Source organism: Lissotriton helveticus, chromosome 7, assembly GCF_964261635.1.
Source record: "Lissotriton helveticus chromosome 7, aLisHel1.1, whole genome shotgun sequence".
NCBI lineage: Eukaryota > Metazoa > Chordata > Amphibia > Caudata > Salamandridae > Lissotriton > Lissotriton helveticus.
The window spans coordinates 1,715,950,351-1,715,968,400 of NC_136068.1; the positions used below are offsets into that span (position 1 = coordinate 1,715,950,351).

General features: G+C 50.2%; 1 protein-coding gene across 3 annotated transcripts in view; it reads right to left on the reverse strand.

Moving 5' to 3' along the window:
* The window catches only part of KMT2B (lysine methyltransferase 2B), a 1,130,837-nt gene that overhangs the window by 922,408 nt on the left and 190,379 nt on the right, over window positions 1–18,050 (reverse strand). The window lies entirely within an intron of this gene.

Below are 18,050 nucleotides of genomic sequence, written 5' to 3' on the forward strand. Positions count from 1 at the left end.
TGTGCGATCCATCGTGCAATGGTCTTTTTGGTTACAGCTTTCCCCATGAAGCGGTTTGCGAATGACACAAAAAACTGTTTTGTTTTCCTGTGTCCCTTTGTCCTTTCAATGTAGTGCATGACTGCCCTTCTGGCGTCCAGGGTGTGCAGAGCTCGCTCTGCGCTGGTTGTTGGTTTTTGGAAAAAACTCGGTATCTGTATAGACTGGTTCATGTGAAATTTGGATACCACCTTCGGCATTAAGTGTGGGTCAGTCCTCATCACAACCCTATCATTGTGTATTTGTATGTAGGGTTCTTGTAGCGTCAGCGCTTAGAGCTCGCTTACTCTGCGTAAAAACGTTATTGCAACCAGGAAGGCTGTTTTCATAGTCAGCATCTTCAGGGAGGCCTTGTGAAGTGGTTCAAAGGGCTCTTTCATGAGTTCTGTTAGGACTGTGTTCAAGTTCCATGCAGGTGGCGGCGCCCGCTTGGGTGGTGCGATCCTTTTTGCTCCTTCTAGGAATCTCTTCACCACCTGTGATGTGAAGAAGCTCCTGCACGTTTCTCCCCTTGTGTAGGCGACTATCGCTGCCAAGTGGACTCTTAAAGAGGATGAGCTAAGGTTCTTCTCCAGCAAGTGCGTCAGGTACCTTAGCACTGTGGAGTCCCTCTTCATTTTATTGTGGAGTCTTTCCTGTCTGCACCATATTGTGAATCTTTTCCATTTCGCAACGTAGCACTTCCGAGTGCTGGGCCTTCGTGCCTCCCGAAGTACCCTCAGGGTGCTTTCTGGTAGTCTCAGATGTGCGAACTCTATGTCCTCAGGAGCCATGCTACTAGGCTCATGCTCTCTGGCTCTGGATGTAGTACCTCTCCGTTCTGCATGGAGAGTAGGTCTTTCCTCCTGCTGAATCTGTGGGGTGCACTCTGTGCCATCTCCATGATCTGTGAGTACCATGTCTGCCTCGCCCACTGTGGTGCGACCAGTATCAGTGTCATGTTGCTCGCTCTGCACTTGTTCAGCACTCTGTGTATCAGTGGTATCGGGGGAAAGGCGTAAGCAAATGTCCTTGACCAATCTATCCATAGGGCATTCCCCAGCGTCCCCTCCTCGGGCTGCCTGGATGCGAAGTTTTGGCATTTTGCATTCTGGCATGTGGCAAACAGGTCCACCGATGGTGTCCCCCACCTGTCGAACAGGTACCTTGTCTCCTGAGCATTGAGTTCCCACTCGTGGAATGCCGATGTCTGCCTGCTGAGCCAGTCGGCTTGTATGTTGTCCTTCCCTGGTAGGTGTATGGCTAGCAGGTCTATCTTGCGAGGGATGGCCCATCTCCATATCTCCTGCGCCAGCATTGAAAGCGGGGCTGACTGTGTGCCCCCCTGCTTGTTGATGTAGAACATCGCAGTGGTGTTGTCTGTTTGTATTAACACCTTGTGTTTGTACAGTCTTGTTTGAAAGGCTTTCAGTGCAAGGAAGATTGTCTTCAGTTCTAGGTAATTGATGTGTTTCGCCGCATCTGTTGGCGTCCACAGTCCCCTCACCTTGAGCTCCTCCATGTGAGCGCCCCATCCCTTCAGGGATGCGTCTGTGGTGATGGTCACGGTTGGCGTTGGGGGCGTTAGAGGCTTTCCCCTTGTTATGTTCACCATGGTCCACCATGCCATCTCCTTCTGCACTGCGTGCGTTACAACCACTAGATCCTCCCAACCGCCTGTAGCTTGTGACCATTGCTCCTGTAGCCATTCTTGAATGGGTCTCATGTGGAGTCGTACATTTGGTACCAGGTGGATGCATGATGCCATCATGCCCAGATCTTGCTCGCAGTCCTCACTGTCCGAGCTTGTCCCTTCCGGTAGAGGCGAGTTTCCTTCACCAGCGCCCTCGCCCTCTTCTCGCTGGGGAACACCTTGCCCTGTAAGGTGTTGATCTGTGCTCCCAGGAAGATCTTCACCTGTTCTGGTTCCATTGATGATTTCTTCCAATGGATGGAGAACCCCAGGTTTATGAGCGTGCTTGTCACTGTATGTGCGTGCAGCTTGCATTTCTGGTATGAGTTTGCTTTCACCAGCCAGTCGTCCAGGTAAGGGTATACGTGCATTCCCTGCCTTCTTAGGTGCGCTGCGACTGCTGCGAGGCACTTTGTGAAAACTCTTGGAGCTGATTTGAGACCGAAGGCCAGTGTGGTGAACTGGTAGTGGCTTTCTCCGACGGTGAACCTGAGCATGTGCTTGTGCTTTCTGTTCATTGGGATGTGCAGGTATGCGTCCTTTAGGTGTATTGTGACCATCAAGTCCCCGGTCTGCAACTGTGGGAGCACCTCTTGCAGGGAGGTCATTTTGAATTTTTGCGTTCTTATGAATTTGTTCATGAACCGTAAGTCTAGAATGGGCCTCATTGTCTCGTCTACCTTTAGTACCAGGAAGTACGTTGAGTATATTCCTGTGTTTCTTTCTTTGAAGGGTACCCGTTCTATGGCCTGTTTCCGCAGGAGTTCCTTCGCCTCTTCCTGAAGACACTGCAGCTGCTTGCCTGCTAGTGGCTTTCTTTTTGGTTTTCTGCTTGTTGGCCTCCCCTCCAACTCTATGCAGTATCCGAATTGGATAATGTTGAGGATCCATTTGTCTGTTGTGATTTCTCTCCACTCTCGGAGGTGGAATCTTAATCTTCCTCCCACTGGTGTTCTGTGGTCATAGGTGTCTGGTTTGTCTTGACCCATCTGTACGTGCTGCCCCCTGGGATCTTCTTTGTGGGCGGGCACACGGAGTTTTTTGAAGTCACTTAGAGGTGGGCTGCTGCCCCCCTCTTCTACTTTGTCCCCGTCCATTTCTCCCTCGAAAGTACTGGCCTCTTTGTTGGTACTGCCAGGACTGCTTCTGCTGACCATGCTGAGCTTGCGGGTCTGACTGGTGCATTTGCTGGAAAGCCTGGTGTGATGTACCTGGCTGGTTTCCGCCTCTCCCGCCGGGCCTCCGTGACGGGGTGCCCCTCTTGTTCCCTCTGAACTGCAATGCTCCCATGGATCTTGCTGTTTCGTTATCTTTTTTCAGTTGGCTGAGCGTTTCATCAACTGTTGTCCCGAAAAGCGTGCTGCCGTTGAATGGTGTGTTCAGGATGCTGTGTTGCACCTCCGGTTTGAAACCTGAAATCCTGAGCCAGGCGTGCCTCCTTTCCGTGACACCCATCATCATGAGCCTGCTGGCTGTGTCTGCCCCATCCAGGGCAGTCTTAAGGCAAGAATTAGCTGCGTTCTTTCCCTCTTCAACCAGCTTTTCGGCTTTCTGCCTGGCATCCTGGGGCAGGTCCTTCACCAACTGCCCCAGCCCCTCCATTATCTGGTACATGTGCCTGTTTATCAGGGCGTTGGAATTAGCCATACGCCAGTGGGTCGCGGCATTCCGTTTGATCCTTCTGCCCACCAGATCCATCCTTTTGCTCTCCTTATCTGGTGGCGGGTCCGAGGTAGTGGGTACGTTAGCCCTCCTCCTTGCTGTGGCCGTGATAATGGAGTCTGCGGAGACCGTGCCCTGAATGTAGGGCTGGTCCTTTGCGGCATGTTTGTACTTTTTCTCAGTTCTGGGAGTTACTGCTTTGCATGTTGCGGGCTCCCTGAATGCTTCCTTCCCTTGAGCCAAGACGCTTTCGAGCATTGGAAGGAACTGGCTCCTCGTTTGTGTTGGGAGCAATGTTTCTAGAAGGAAGTCTGCTTTCTGCTTCTCTTCGTCGAGCTTGAGCTTGAAAGCTGCTGCGGCAGATTGTATCACCGAGTTGTAGGCCCCGATGTCGTCCGGCGGCGAGGGCCTCGAGGGGTAAGTGTCGACCACCTCCTCCGGGCTGTCGGTGTCGACATCGATGTAATCTACCTCCTGAAGGTCTGAGGGTGCCGACTCTGTGTCTGTCCTGCCATCCTCATCCTCCCCATAGTTGTAACTCTCGTAAGGATTCTGGTACTCCTCCTGGTCGTCGATCACCTAGACGTCCTGGTCTTGTTCCTCGATGGCTTCGGCGATCTCCTCTTCCTCCGCGACCGCCTCCATCACCGGTGGCTTGGTCTTGTGAGGGATCGTGAAGGTTTTCATCTTTGCGTCGAAATCTTTCTTCCGCTGCATGATGTTCTCCATTTCTGCCTCGAGGCGCCTTCTTTTCTTCTCCATCTTGGCCGCGTGTTCCGCGTCGGATGGGTCGGCCGCTCTCTTCGGCGGATGGCTCGTCGCCGTGCCTCTCGGAGTCGAAGTTTTCGACGTCGAACCGGATTTTGGGTCTCTGGTCGTCGTCGTCAGTTTTGGGTCTTTCTCCCTCGGCGTCGATCGATCCTTTTCGAGGACGATTTTCGACGTTTTCTGCTGATCAGCAGCTCTCGGCGCCGGGGACTCCTTCTCGGAGGATCCGCTGGGCCTGGGAGTAGTCGCGGACGCCTCCTTTTTTGGCATCGGCGCTTTCGGGGTCATGCCCTCGATTTTCCTAGACTCAGAATCTCTCGGGTTCTTGGGGGCCGAAGAGTCTCCTACCTTGTCAGAAGTCTTCGTGTAATCGGTCTCTACGACCGTGTAGCTGTCGTCTTCGGCGGCAGCGTGGTCTTCTTCCTCGGAGGACATCCCCAGCTCGTAGAGTGACGGAGTCGGGGCCTTCCCCTGCAGGGCGGCGTGTGCTACCCTCTGCCTCTCTCTCACACGAAGGGTCTTCGGGGTGAAGGCGGAACAGGCGTTGCAGTCTCCGCTTTCGTGGTCCACCGGTAGGCAAAGGTTGCATACCGGGTGCTGGTCCTTCTGCGCGTACTTGTGGTGGCAGTTACGGCAGAACTTGAACGGCGTGTTGTCCATCATCGAGCGTCCAGGGCCTCTCTGGTCGCGTGTTCGTCGATGGTCGTCGAAGATCTCGATGGAAAACGCCTTATCCTTGCTGGTTTTTCGTCGATGAAGTCCCCTGGAGTCTTCAGGTGACTTTTCCTCGTATTTTCTGTATTTTCTTTCTTCTTTCTCCAAAAATGTCTGGAGCCCAAACGGGAACGATCCAGACCCGACCGCGGAAAAAAAGAATCTGAAGATGGCGCCCAAGAGTGGGAGCTTCCGCAGGAAGCATGCCGACGTCACCGGAAATACACCCAAGGGGGTGTGACGCCGACGCCCACCTGGGCCAAGAAAAAAAAAAAAAAAACCAAAGAAAAGACTACGAATCCGGACCCAACCACAAGACCGCGGAATAATGCACAGCATAGTGAATCCAGAAAGATTCACGCTGCAAAACAGGGTCTAAGTGCATCTCCTGCAGCATCGCCACCTCATTGTTGTATCCCACAATCAGATGTTTTTTTTTTTAAGGGTTACCTAAGTCTTGTACATTCCACGTTAGTACTCTGAATTGCGTTCATACTTTAACAAGTGTAAAATGCCCCACTAGTACCTCCTGAAGCATAGGTTTGGATGATTTATTGTTTTTTTTTTTTGCATTGTTTTATATAGCGCGAACTAGACCCGAACCGAATCAGGCTATCAGAGCGCTTTACATATCACCAGTTACGTTACATGAGGACGGACACACATTCATTTCAGGCACGGGGAGATTAAGTGATTTGCCCAGAATCACAGGAGGTTTTGGCGTTGTTACCGAGACTCGAACCCAGATCCCCAGGTCCGAGGTCGAGCGCCCTAGCGGACTATCACATCTGGGGGTGATAGTGCGTACTGTAGTGTGTATTACAGAGTTCTGGCTAACCCTGTGGCAGCAACCGTTTAGCCTGTACTTGTAAAGGTTCAAACATAATCCCTGTCCCCCACCCACGCTGATTTCCCTAACATCGCCCAACAACCCAAATTTAAAATAACTAAGCACAATACATAGGAGCGGGCCATTACCTACCATCCATCCATCCATCCATCCATCCATCCATCCATCCATCCATCCATCCATCCCAAACTCCATAACTAGGATGCTGGTATCTCAATTGTTCAGATGCAATGCTAGTCCGGGGGGACCGGGTTTCGATTCCTTTGTGTCCAAAAGTGAGTTTGCCCAGTTTGGTGTCAGTCTTTCTCAGGGTGTTGTACCCACAGGAGTTCACAATTACAGGAATCCAGCAGCCAATGTTGTGCACGGAGTAATAGGAACTCCCTCTTAATTTAGGCAGAGTTAATAGTGTCATCTAATAATTTTACCAATACACTACAGTGGAGCGAGGCAGCACTTGTCTTAGCAAGCGATGTAAGTACTTGCATATGTTGTTGGTTCAGGCCATGTTATCAAGTCTCTGTTGGTCCCAGTATGAACAGAACTATATATGAGCAAAAAACACTACTGGGATTAGTGTTTTAGCATACTTCAGGGATAGAGTTTAACAGTAGATACATTGCTAGATGACTGCTGGTCTTGGCTGTTAAATACAGTAGATCAGGCAATGGCCACCATTTCGGATTTGACTAAGCACATCCAAACCTGCAGAAACGAAAAGTCCGGCAAAGGCAGTGCATAGTGCAATTCCCACAGCCGCTTTGCACGGCCATTGGCTCTTTCAGTTCAGAGGCAATCTTCTCATCGCCAACAAGAACCTCGAGGTTGGTAAGAGCCTTAGTCAATACTCCTCGCAGTCGACTAGGGCTAAGCTGCCCGCACCTACGGGACGACTTTGGTTTCATCAGCATGCCGATACAGGACTTAAAGCCTTAATTTCTTCAAGCTGTTAGGTTAGAAGAATTTGTATAGCACACATACACCGGGATGGTTTCACGGTGCTACTCTAAGTGATACCGGAGCCCTAAGGAATTATTCATAAGCCTGACGAAACAGCCACATTTTAATAAGTCTCCTAAAGCCTAGGAGATCGGTGTAAAATCGGATTTCAGAGGGGAGGGAGTTCCAGAGTTTTGGAGCTAGAATGGCACACCTTGCACCGCCTACGCACTTCAATTTAAAGGAGGGAATAGACAGAAGTTGCTGAGCGCAAATTGCGCGTGGGTGCATGCCTTAGAATGATGCCGTCTAAGAATTTAGGGCTCCTTGGATTTAGAGATTTAAAGATGAGACAACAGACCTTGAAGGCTCAGGAGCCAATGTAACTTCCTCAAGAGGGGAGTCACATGATGGTACCTGGGTGTGAGAAAGTGCCATCTTTCTTGCCTTGGTATGCCCCCACTTTTTTTCTGAACTGCTGATGTACTTTGACTGAGTGTGCCCTGGGTCCCTGCCAACCAGGTACCCAGGGCCTGTGTTTCTTCACTACAAAGAAAAGCTATGCTGAAACAAAACACCCAATTAGCATCTCTGGCCACCTGTCAGCCTCTAGTAACTGGTACCCTAGGTACCCAGGGCATGGTGACCAGAGAAGACCTCTGAGGGTTGCAGCACTTATTGTGCCACCCTCAGGGACCCTGTATCCTTGCACCCACACACTGCCTTTGCAGGCTGAGTGCCTAAGTACAGATTTAAGGCAAGAGTCGACATAGCACATCCCTGTGTGCCATGCCCACAGAACCCACTGCCCTGGCATACTTCAGTCACACCTCTAGCTGGATGCCCTATGCCAGAGGTGAGGGCACCGGGGCATGAGCCCTGTGCCCCTACGGTACCCAGGGCCATTCCTGGGCACTGTAAGTGCAGTGATGCCATTTAAGAGTATATGGTGCTGAGAGGTCGTCATTACGAACTCCACAGCACCATAATGGCTACACTGAAGACTGACAAGTTTGGTACCAAACCTCTCAGCACATTAAACCCGCACTGATGCCAGTGTGGGATTTAATGTAAAATATACGAGAGGGCATCTTAGAGATGCCCTCGAAAACTCGAACCTACAATCCACGTCTGGGCTGAGTGGCTGCCACACAGAAGACATGTTTGTGGACCCCTGGGTGGAGAGCCCCCCGCTCTCCTGGGCCTGCAACAATGCACATCCTGGGCGTGGTGATATGTCTCCTCCCCCAGGATGGACAGGGGGAAGCTTCAAAGGCATACCGCCTCTGAGAGCTTCTCCAGACCATTTGCTGTACCCAGCAACCAGCCCCCCCACCAGGCCTACCCCCACCCTGGCGGGAAGACTAGCGGGAAAAACTACGTCAGGAAGGGGGGGTGCCAACTCCACCTCTCAGGTGGAGGAGGCGAGGTGAAGCACGACCCCAGACCCCGGCCATCTTGTAGATGGGGAGTCCTGCCCAATCCCAGCTAGGCTCCTGCCCCCCTCCCACAGAAGAGGAGCAGGCTAGGGGGTGTACTCACCCCAGGACAGGGACCCATTGGTCCCTGCCCTTGTTAAACCTATAACGCCCCTAAATTCAGTATTTAGGGGCTCCCTGAACCGTCCTTCCTTGGATCCAGATATCAAAAAGAAGAAAGAAGATCAAGAAGACCCGCCGTGCAGCTGCTAACAGGACAACAACTAACTTGGCCCCAGCCCTACCGGCCTGTTGATCCTGGAACCTGCTCCTGCCTAAACCCGGCGACCTCCGCGGACAGCAACCTTGGGACACCCAGAGGACCTGCCTGCCTTGACCCTCCTAAAGACTGGGACTCCCATCAGCAGAGGCTCTGCTGCAACAACCCACCTGGTGCGCACCAGTAAGCTCCGGACCAGCCCACTCTGAACCAGCCGAGCCCGGGCCAACCCGAACCAAGACCACGAGGACGTCCCCCGGCGACTGGGACCCGAAGTCCAGTGCCCAAAGACCCACCTCGACGAACCAGCCGACGCCTGCAGACTCAGAACCAGGGGGCACCCCAAACGTGACCAGCCACAGGTAAGCTTTTCCGACACCCAAAGACACCCCTGCACCCAGCGCCCTACAGCCCCCTGTGCCTCCCTTTGGGGTACCTACCTGTGCCCCAACATCCCAACTTACCTCTCGAAGTGCTGGTCGCCCCTGGAGAGTCACCGTCCCCGAGCCTGCAGCCTTTGTTCCTTTTTCAAGATCCTCATTGGATAACATTGAGCGCCTGACGGCTCAAATGCACCCTGCACCCAGCCGCCCCAGTGCCGCTGGCTGCCTCTTTGCCCTATCCTACTCCCCCCCCCCCCTTGCCCAGAGCAAGTGACCAGGAGCCCAGCTCCCAGAGCCACGTGGCCTGCTAGCCAGCAACCACCAACCGAAGGCCCCCTTTCCCTCATTGGATAACATTGGGCCTACCTACCTCTGCACCCGGCCGCCCCTGCGCCGCTGGGACTGAACCAACTGCACTCTGCTGACCCTGGGGGACCCCTGAGTCTATGCCCAGAACCCTAACTTCACCAACCAAGTACTCACCTTGAAACCGGTAATTCACTTACCTGCCATTGGATAACATAGAACATTTTCGAGTCAAAATGGGTCTAAGTGTGAAGTTTTGAAAACGAATAGTTTACCTGTCGGTGTAGTTTTTCAGCTTGAAGATCTTTCTGGATTCACTATGCTGTGCATATTCCGCAATCTGGTGGTTGGGTCCGGAATCGAAAGCTACCACCCTTGGGCGCCATCTTCGGATTCTTTTTTCTGTCTCTTTTTCTTTTTTGTCTTTGTAGTGAATCCATGGCTATGTTTGTTAATCGTTTTTTCAACGTTATTGTTTTTTTTTTTTTTTTTACGTATCTTGTAATTGTTCCAACTTGCTTTCTTTTCTATGTGTTTCCACCCTCTTGTCCAGCCTCATCTTTCTGGCGGAGGCGGGTGGGTTCGCTAGTGAATCCAGAAAGATCTTCAAGCTGCAAAACTACACCGACAGGTAAGAAACTATTCGTTTTGCAGCGTGAATCTTTCTGGATTCACTATGCTGTGCATAGATTTTGTAGCGGTTTTCGTTACTTTTGTGGCGGTTGGGTGGAAGATGAGCGTTGGTTGTTAAAAATATGTTGAAGCACTTTTTGTCCTACTTGTGCTTCTTTGTTCATCTGTACATCCACGCAGTAGTGCTTTGTGAAAGTGTGCACTGAAGCCCATGTTGCCGCCAGGCATATGTCCTGAATCGGTGTGTTGGCCAGAAAGGCAATTGTTGCTCCTTTCTTCCTGGTGGAGTGGGCTTGTGCCCCTCCTGTTAGCTCCTGGCCAGCTTGCTTGTGGCAGAACTGAATTGTCTGTGCGATCCATCGGGCTATGGTGTTTTTAGTAACTGGTTTGCCCATGTAACTGTTAGCGAAGGACACGAAGAACTGTTTCGTTTTCCTGTGTTCCTTCTTTCTTTCAATGTAGTGCATCACAGCCCTTCTTGCGTCTAGGGTGTGGAGCGACCTCTCAGCGCTTGTAGCGGGGTTTTGGAAGAAGCTAGGGATCTGAATACTCTGATTCATGTGAAACCTTGACACCACCTTTGGCATGAAGTGTGGGTCAGTTCTCATCACGACCCTGTCACTGTATCTGGATGTAGGGTTCCTGCAGTGTGAGTGCCTGCAGTTCGCTCACCCTTCGTAGTGAGGTGATTGCCACCAGGAAGGCCGTCTTCATTGTCAACATTTGCAGTGATGCTTTGTGGATGGGTTCGAAGGGTGCTTTCATGAGCTCCGTCAGTACCACATTTAAGTTCCAGGCCGGTGGCGGCATTCTCTTTGGCGGCGCTATTCTTTTAGCCCCTTCCAGGAATCTTTTCACGACTTGGGATGTGAAGAAGCTTCTCCCCGTTTCTCCTCTTGTGTATGCCACAATCGCTGCCAGGTGCACTCTCAGTGAGGATGAGCTTAGCTTTGCCTTAATTAGGTGTGTGAGGTACCTTAGCACCGTGGACTCCTTGGTCAGTCTCCTTTGGAGCTGTTTCTTGCAACACCATTGAGTGAATCTTTTCCATTTTTCCCCATAGCACTTGCGTGTGCTGGGCCTTCTTGCCTCTCGCAGCACCCGCAGGGTGCTCTCTGGTAGTTTCAGGTGTGCAAATTCTAAGTCCTCAGGAGCCAGGCTGAGAGGTTGAGGCTCTCTGGCTCTGGGTGTAGGATTCCTCCGTTTTCCATGGAGAGTAGGTCTTTTCTTTTTGAGAACTTGTGGGGAGGCCCCTGCGCCATCTCCATAATCTGAGAATACCACGTCTGTCTGGCCCATTGTGGTGCCACCAGGATGAGCGTCATGTTGCTCTTCATGCATTTGTTGAGCACCCTGGGGGATCAGTGGTATCGGGGGGAAAAGCGTAGGCAAATGTTTTTGACCAGCTTATCCATAGGGCATTCCCCTGGGACCGTGCCTCTGGTTGCCTGGATGCAAAGTGTTGGCATTTTGCATTCCGGTGTGTTGCAAATAGGTCTATTGTTGGGGTGCCCCATTTCCTGAATAGACTCTCTGTTTCCTGACTGTTGAGTTCCCACTCGTGGGATGCTGAAGTCTGCCTGCTGAGCCAATCCGCTTCCACATTGTCCTTCCCTGGCAGGTGTATGGCTAGCAGGTCTATTTTTAGTGGTATGGCCCATTTCCAGATCTCTTGTGCCAAGTTTGACAGCGAGAACGATTGAGTCCCCCCCTGTTTGTTTATGTAAAACATCGTTGTGGTGTTGTCTGTTTGTATCAGCACCTTCCGGTTGCGTAGGTGTTTCTGAAAAGCCTTGAGGGCTAGCAACACAGTTTTCAGTTCCAGGTAGTTGATGTGCCTGACTGCATCTGTAGGGCTCCACAGACCCCTCACTCTGAGCCTGTTCATGTGTGCGCCCCACCCCTTCTGGGATGCGTCTGTGGTGATGGTCACTGTTGGGTCCGGTGGTGTTAGAGGTTTCCCTTCTGTTATTCTCTCCTTGGTCCACCACCTTATCTCTTCCTGCACCCTGTGCGTTACAACCACTAGATCCTCCCAACTTCCTGTAGCTTGTGACCATTGTTGTTGCAGCCACTCTTGGAGTGGTCTCATTTGTAGGCGTACATTGGGGACCAGGTGGATGCATGATGCCATCATCCCCAAGATCTTGCTCACAGTCCTCACTGTCAGAGATCGCCCCTTCTGGTAGTGACGTTTCTCCCTCAGTAGGCTGAGCGTTCTCTTTTCGCTCGGTAAGACTCTGCATTGTATGGTGTCGATCTGGGCCCCCAGGAAGATCTTCACCTGCTCTGGTTCCATTGAGCTTTTGCCCCAGTGTATGGAGAAACCCAGGTTTGCTAGCGTTCCTGTCACCTGTTCTGCATGCTCTTTGCATGTCCTGTAGCAGTTTGCCTTCACCAGCCAGTCGTCGAGGTAGGGGTACACGTGTATCCCCTTTCTCCTTAGGTGTGCGGCCACTGCCGCAAGGCATTTGGTGAACACCCTTGGTGCGGACTTTAGGCCGAAAGCTAGGGTCGTGAATTGGTAGTGATCCTGGTTTACAGTGAACCTTAGCATGTGCTTGTGCTGCTTGTTCATGGGGATGTGCAGGTATGCATCTTTGAGGTCTATGGTAGACAAGAAGTCCCCTGCTTTTATCTGAGGAATGACCTCTTGTAGGGACGTCATTTTGAATTTTTGAGTTTTGACGTATTTGTTCAGGAACCGTAGGTCCAGTATGGGTCTTTGGCTTTCGTCCACCTTTGGTCATAGGAAGTAGTTTGAGTACACTCCCATGTTCCGTTCTTTGAAGGGGACCCGTTCTATGGCCGCTTTGAGGAGGAGTTCTTGGGCTTCCTCTTGCAGTAGTTGCAGCTCTCTTCCTGAGTGCTGTCTTTTCCTTGGTTTTCTGTTTGGTGGCCTTTTTTCCAACTCTATGCAGTACCCGAACTGCATAATATTGAGTATCCACTTGTCTGTTATTTTTCTCCACTCCTGGAGAAAAAATCTCAATCTTCCTCCTACCGGACTTGCATGTTCCTTTGTGTCTTGTCCGTGTAGCCCTCTCCTCTTTGTTTTCCCGTGCTCCTCCCCCGGAGGGTGTGGGTGGTAGAGCACCTTCTCTCGTGTGAAGTCACTTAGAGGGGGGCTGTTCGCCGCCTCTTCTTCTCTGGCCCCGTCCATTTCCTCTCGATCGAAAGGACTGGCCCCTGCCTTGGTAGTTCCAGTTTTGCCTCTGCTGCCCCTGGTGGCCTTGGCTGTCACTCTGTTGCCCCTGGTGGAAACTCTGGTGAGAATCTCCTCGCTGGCTTCCACCTCTGCCGTTCGGCCTCCGCGACGGAGTGCCCCTTCTCATCCCTCTGAATTGCAGGGCTCCCATGGACCTTGCCGTCTCGTTGTCCTTCTTCAGTTGGGTGAGCTTATCATCAACTGGGGCTCCGAACAATGTTTCACCGCTGAAGGGTGTGTTCAGGATGTTGTTCTGGACTTCAGCCTTGAATCCTGAGATCCTGAGCCATGCTTGCCTTCTTTCAGTGATGCCTATAGCCATCAGTCTGCTGGATGTTTCTGCCCCGTCCAAGGCTGTCTTCAGGCATGAGTTGGCGATGCTCTTCCCTTCCTCTACCAGGTGTGCACCTCTGTCACGGTATTGTTCCGGGAGGTGTTTGATCAACTGTACCATCTCCTCCCAGTGCTGGTATTGATGCCTATTCAGGAGGGCGTTGGAATTCGCCATCCGCCAGTGCGTCGCAGCGTTCCTCTCAATCTTCCTGCCTGTTAGGTCCATCCTCCTGCTTTCTTTGTCAGGTGGGGGTCCGGACGTTGTTGGGACGTTTGCCCTTTTCCTGGCCGTTGCAGCGATGATAGAATCCGCTGTGACGGAACCCTTGATGTAAGCTGGGTCTTCTGGAGGAGAATTTGTACTTCTTCTCGGTCCTCGGCGTTACAGATCTGCATGTAGCCGGGTCCTTGAAGGCCTCCTTTCCCTGGGCCGTGATACTCTTGAGCATGGGCAGGAACTGGCTCCTTGTCTGTATGGGGAGCAGTGTCTCGAGTAGGAAGTCTGCTTCTGGCTTCTCCTCTTCCAGCTTAATTCCATAAGCTGTTGCCGCCTTTCTTACCACCTCATTGTATGCCCCAATGTCATCCGGTGGCGAAGGCCTCGAGGGGTATGTTTCTACCGCCTCCTCTGGGTTTTCGGCCTCGATGTCCTGCCATTCCTGGTCTTGGGCCGTCGAGGAACCTGAACCGTAGCTCGACTGCTGTTCCCCGTAATCCCCCTCTGTGTAGTAGAGGTCCTCCTCCTCTTCGTGCTCTGAAGGTTCCGGAGTTTTTGGCGGCCCACGATGTCGAACTCTTCGATCGCCTGTACCTCAGCGACGGTCGGTGCCGGCTTCGGGGGAATCTTGTAACTTCATTTTTTCGTCGAAGTCCTTCCTTCTCTGAAGGATGTTCTCCATTTCGGCCTCGAGCCTTCTCTTTTTTCTCTGCATTTCTGCGGCCTGTTGGTCGTCGAGCGTTTCGGCCGCCCTTTTCGGCGTCGTCGAAGCTTTCTTTGGCTCTTTTTCTTTCGACGTCGGAGTCGAAGTCCCTTTTTCGGGGGCTTGCTTCGATGACCTTTGCTTTTCGCTGGTCTTCTGCCTCCGGGAGTCCTTCTCGGAGGATCCGCTGGGCTCTTTTTCGGAGGATGCAGCTTCGGTCGTCGATTTGCTCGGCGCCGGTGCGCCTTTCGAGGCTCTTTGCTCTGACTTTCGAGAGTCTGCCTCAGGCTTTCGAGGCCCTGTGGGAGTTTTCGGGGTCGTAGACTCTCCTACCTTATCAGGCGTATTCTTATCGGTCTCAACGACCGTGAAGTCATCTGGGCCTTCGGCGATGTTGTCCTCATCGTCGGTGGAGAGGCCAAGTTCATAAAGCGTCGGGGCTTGGCCTTTGCCCTGCATCGTGTGGTGAGCCGTCCTCTGTCCTTCTCGAATTCGGAGTGTCTTCGGCTTGAAGACGGAGCAGGCGTTGCAGTCTCTGCTCTCGTGGTCGATTGGCAGGCAGAGGTTGCAGACTGGGTGCTGGTCCTTCTGTGTGAACTTGTGGTGGCAGTTCTTGCAGAATGTAAACGGCGTCTTGTACATCCCTGCGCTCAGGGGGCCCCCTGTGTGCGCATTCCTTCAAGGGCGTCGAAGATTTCGAAGTTCTCTCCTTTCTTCGTCGTCTCCTCGCTAAAGGTCCTCTTCTGTCGATGTTCTCAGGTCTTCCCCTGTGAGTTTTTGCTGTAATTTCTTCTTTCCTCCTCCAAAACTTCTGGAGCTTCACGCGACGATCCAGACCCAACGGCGGAAAAAAGAATCTGAAGATGGCGCCCAAGGGTGGTAGCTTCCGCCGGAAGCACGCCGACGTCACCGAATGGACACCAAATGGTGGGACGTCGGACGCCCACCTGGGCTACGAAAAAAAAAAAAAAAAAAACAGACTACGATTCCGGACCCAACCACCAGATTGCGGAATATGCACAGCATAGTGAATCCAGAAAGATTCACGCTGCAAAACTGAAAATATTCCTATAAAATCAGTCAAAGTCCGAATTCGAAAATACTCACCTGTGATCAGTAGAGAAGCCAGTACTGCTTTTCTATGAAATTTGTTCCAAGTGTCTACTTTTGAAAACTGCAAATATTCTTTAAAAATCGTACGACATACCTACCTGTTTTGAGTTAAGCCCCCAGTGCTGGACCTAGGAGACTAGTGCTGGGTTACAAAAGTAACGCGATCGTACTTTACCTGTAACCTGAATTTCCTCCCATTGAATAACATTGTGAGAATCACCTCGAAAAGTTTCTAAGTGTTAACTTTTAAAACCGCTTTATATTCAGGAAAAATCATCACTGTAACTAAAACGTTTTTGCTAATGTGGTTTCAGCTTAGACCCCAGGACTGAATCCAAGATCTAGTCCTTGAACTACCAAAGTAATCCATAAAGTAATCAACTGTACTTTCCTATGAAAACCCATTGAGCTCAATGCTAGAGTGTGTTTCAGAACTGTACTATTAGCTAACCTGTGACTATTGTGTGTACAAACTTATTGCTCCTCTGCAAAGTATTTACCTGAGAGTACTCTGATCTCGAAAAGTATATTTTTATATCTGTTGGTTCTAAAAATAAAACAACTATATCTTTGGATATAATAACAATTGGCCTGGAGTTCAGTTCTTGTGTGTGAAACCTTTTGCTGACTGAGTGTGTACAACAAATGCTTTACACTGTCCTCTGGTACTGCCTTACTGCTTGACCAAGCTACCACTTTGGAGAGTAAGGTCAGTTCTGACTTTAACCTCTGTTAAACCTTTGGGGTTTGTGGACTCTATACACACTATACTGCCTTATTGTCCAGTATATATAGAGCCACTTTCTCACACTGGGTTGCTGAAAAATCAAGAGCACATCTTGGTTCTGTACCAGCTGCAAACATTTAGATAAATATAGGGGGGTGCCAAGATACGAATTGGCAGTGTCAACATGGGACAGAACCATGGCAAGAATCACCTGCGTCAAAGCTTCCTGGGTGAGTAATCGCCCGATCTTTTTTATTTTCCTCAGTTGGAAGAAGCAGGAGGATATCACTGTCCCAATTTGGGACTTCATGGTGAGGTCATAGTTAATTGTTACCCCGAGGCTTTTGACACAAGGAGCTAGATTCCAGGAGAATCTAGCCACCACAGGCAACAAAAGGGAGCCAGGGAGAGAGCTCTGCAAGTAAACGTCCACCTTGGATGACAGTTAGTCACAATCCTCAGGAGCACATGCTTCAGTGCCACACACGTACTGAATGACATGAGATTCAGTCTCCTCTCCATGCCATAAATCATCACAGATGTACGTTATTTAAGCAGGCTTAGTTAGCACCAGCACTGAACGAGCGTCAACTATGAAAAATACTGAACTTCAACACAACAGAAAAAATCATTACCAGCAAAGCACAAAAACTAACTAAGCTTAACTGTTAAGCACTATACAACAACTGAGATGTACCAAGCAGAACTGTCCACTCAACCCCAGCACTAAGACACCTTGATCCACGATAAAAAAAGAGGAGCGGCAAGTACATGAATTGTTTCCAAATGAAGGTGCATAAAGGGTGGAGGAGGGCGGGGGGCAGGGAGAGACACACAGACACATTTTCTTGAACTGCAACTAAATCCACTTGTCCCTTTAGTACCATGCGGTGTAGTGACAAATTATGGCAGCAAACTCATTTTAGAAGAGCTCTGATATAACTTCTCCTAATATGCCAGGGCGCCCAAACATAAAAAAGTAGGGTTTGAATACTAGCAATTCCCTTATTACTCCATCTTTCCACAGATCTACATACTGGAGCTGAAGGAAGTGGTAAACAACAGTTCCTGGATTGTAATGCCTTTTGAGTCCCTACAAACCTATTAACTTGAATATTTTTAGGGTTTTCACCAGCTCTTCTGTAATCTTTTCCCATACTGAAACAGGTTGGAAATACACCCCCAACAATGGCAGACGTACAACGACTTTCGGAGTTAGGAAAAAAGTGATTGGAGGGAAAGTTAACTTGCTAATGCTCAACCGATTTCGCATGAGCAAATCTACATGTGCACGTTAGTTCGTGCTAAATGGCAGTTCAAATATTTTTTAGGACTAAGATTTCTTGACCTACTTCCGTAAATCCTTGTGAATTCATGAAAGCCATAAAACAGCACTAATGCAATGACGTATACCATGGGTGCACTTTGAGATTCCTTTAACTGGACCCCTAATTAGGTCTTGTGTTAACCAAGATCTTTTGTGGTTATTAAGATTCTCTCTCTCTCAACTGGCTTCATTAAGAGTGACAGCATTCTGCTCTTTCAAGAAGGATATTGGCACACAAAGTTTTGTACAGTGCCAGGAACTGTACAAAACAATGTGCGCTTTAAAGACCAACTTTTTTTGCTTGCTTTTTGCCAAAGCTTGCTAGAACGGCGAAGGATTGGCCGCTCTCTTGCCAATAAGGTTTTACAAAAACCATGCCAAAACAAGACAACCATTGACAAAACAAAAGGCTGATCACCAATTTCTGACCTACTGCTTTGCCAATGCTTGTTTATTTTTAGGTTTCCCATAAAATTGTTGAAACTGGTTATACCAATTTTCCATTGGGAAACTTTTTTGGAAACACTAGCACGCATCAGCATATTTTTGAAATGATGCTGCAAAGAAATGGTACCCAAAATTTTACAGTAGTTTAGCAAAATGGCTTTTTCCTAATTGCATTTTTTTGGTGAACATTTTATTTTGAAAGCAAAGAATCATCCATCTTGCTTTCCTGCTCTGCAAATATTTGGATCTAACCAGAGCATTCTGGGAGCATGATACATAGGCTCACACTTCTAAACTTTGAAAACGTGTGT